This window comes from Austrofundulus limnaeus, unplaced genomic scaffold (assembly GCF_001266775.1).
Source record: "Austrofundulus limnaeus strain Quisiro unplaced genomic scaffold, Austrofundulus_limnaeus-1.0 Scaffold779, whole genome shotgun sequence".
Lineage (NCBI taxonomy): Eukaryota > Metazoa > Chordata > Actinopteri > Cyprinodontiformes > Rivulidae > Austrofundulus > Austrofundulus limnaeus.
In genome coordinates this window covers 163,976-165,903 of record NW_013953181.1, presented here as the reverse complement: position 1 = coordinate 165,903, position 1,928 = coordinate 163,976, and positions in this window count along the sequence as shown.

Here is a 1,928-nt window from a genome sequence, read left to right as displayed (position 1 = left end):
CTCTGATGCTGCTGCCCCAACAGATGATGGCAGAAGAGATGACGCTCTCAACAACAGACTTATAGAAGATCTCTGATATCTGAACCAACGGCTCGGTGGCACCCCTGAAATGGACATCAAGGCTCTCTTTTCCACTTCCTCCATGTACAGGTTTGCAACAATAGGAGAAACTGGGGATCCCATGGCACACACATGTTTCTTCCTATAATATTGCCCCCCGTACGTGAAGTAGGTTGACTCCAGGCACAGTTTGAGGAGTTGGCACACTTGTTCTGTGGAAAGTGTGGCTCTGCTGCTGAGAGTGGTGTCTGATTTTAATCTTGCACAGACCACATCCACTGCCTTCTCAATAGGAACGCACGTGAAGAGCGATGTAACATCAAAAGAGACCATAGTTTCATCCGTCTCCATGATGACATMCCTCACCTTGTCCACAAAGTCCAYAGTGTTCTGTATGTGATGTTCTGAGCTGCCAACTAAAGGACCAAGTATAGACGTCAGATATTTAGAAACATTGTGACAGAGTTGATCATGCTAACAATGGGTCTTACCGGTACATCCTGTTTGTGAATTTTGGGTAAACCATACAGACTAGGAGTGGCCTCACCTGGGTAAAGTCTATGATACAGAATCCGATTAATAGCCTTGTCCTGCTCTAAACTTTTCAGGCAATCTATTAGTTTCTTCTTGTAACCACTTCCTGGATCTGCAAAGATTTAGAAGGTCCTCTTTTTCTTGGAAAATATAAGTCTGATTTTACCTGATAAGGTCCTCTGCTGAGAAACTCAGTCCTCACTGTGTCAGAATGGATGTCAGCAGGATTAAAAGTTGGAGTAGTTTATTTTTCCTGTAATACCTCATTATTGTTTTTTAAGACAAAGATAATTGAAAGGGGCACTGAGCCGAGTTACAACCAGTGATTACAAATAATAACTTATTATCTTGTGCAGTTCGGCGCCCCCTCCAGCAGATGGCGCTCTAGGCGACCGCCTAGTTCGCCTATGCCAAGAGCCGGCTCTGTTCGAACTCATCATGAAAGATGTTTCTGCACTCTAAAAAGTGAGATTGAATTTACTCAACAAAGTCATGACAACTGGCTCCACTAAGCCTAGCTTTATATATATATATATATATATATATATATATATATAGTGGAGCCAGTTTGGTTCAGTAAATTCAATAATTTATTTAGTGTGTGTAAAAGTACTTTTACTTTCCCAATTTTTGTGAACAGTTTTATGACTTTTACTGTACTAGTTTTCTCGTCAGTGGAATTTATTTTTACCAAAGTCATTTTCTGTTCATGTAATTTTACTTTTACTTAGTTTTTTCCCCAAGTACAGTATTTTATAGACCTCTGAGTCTATGTAAAAGTTTCAATATTAAGAGGCTACAGAATAAAGTTTACTGTACATCACCGGTTCAACCAGTTAGAGAGCAGATAGAAGTCATGATTATTTCAATATTAAGCCTCTCCCTTCCTAAACTCACATGGTGGTTATCAGGGTTGGAAGTAGGTGTTTTTGCATTTTATTGAGAAAAACTGATTTTGAGGTAAGAAAGTAATTTTTCTGACCAAAGGTATATTTTGTTTGGTGCGTACACAGTTACAGCTAGACTCATAAAATTGATGTAAGCAAAATGTGATGCCTTTTTCCTCAGCTAATTTCAAAGTACAATGATTTTTTCCCCACTGTGTCCTGTCCAGCAATATGAAACTCAGAATTAATGTCTGAGTCAAGATTAGGCCCAACAGTTTTACTTTCACAAGTGCAGCTTTCACCACGATGCTGCACTTGATATATATTTAAACTTTATTAGAAATTCCTTTGGGATTATTTTTTATATAACGGACGCGGTTGACGCGGACAGCCTCCATGTGACTGATACTCACATCACATGGCTATCGTTGACACCTAATTAACACC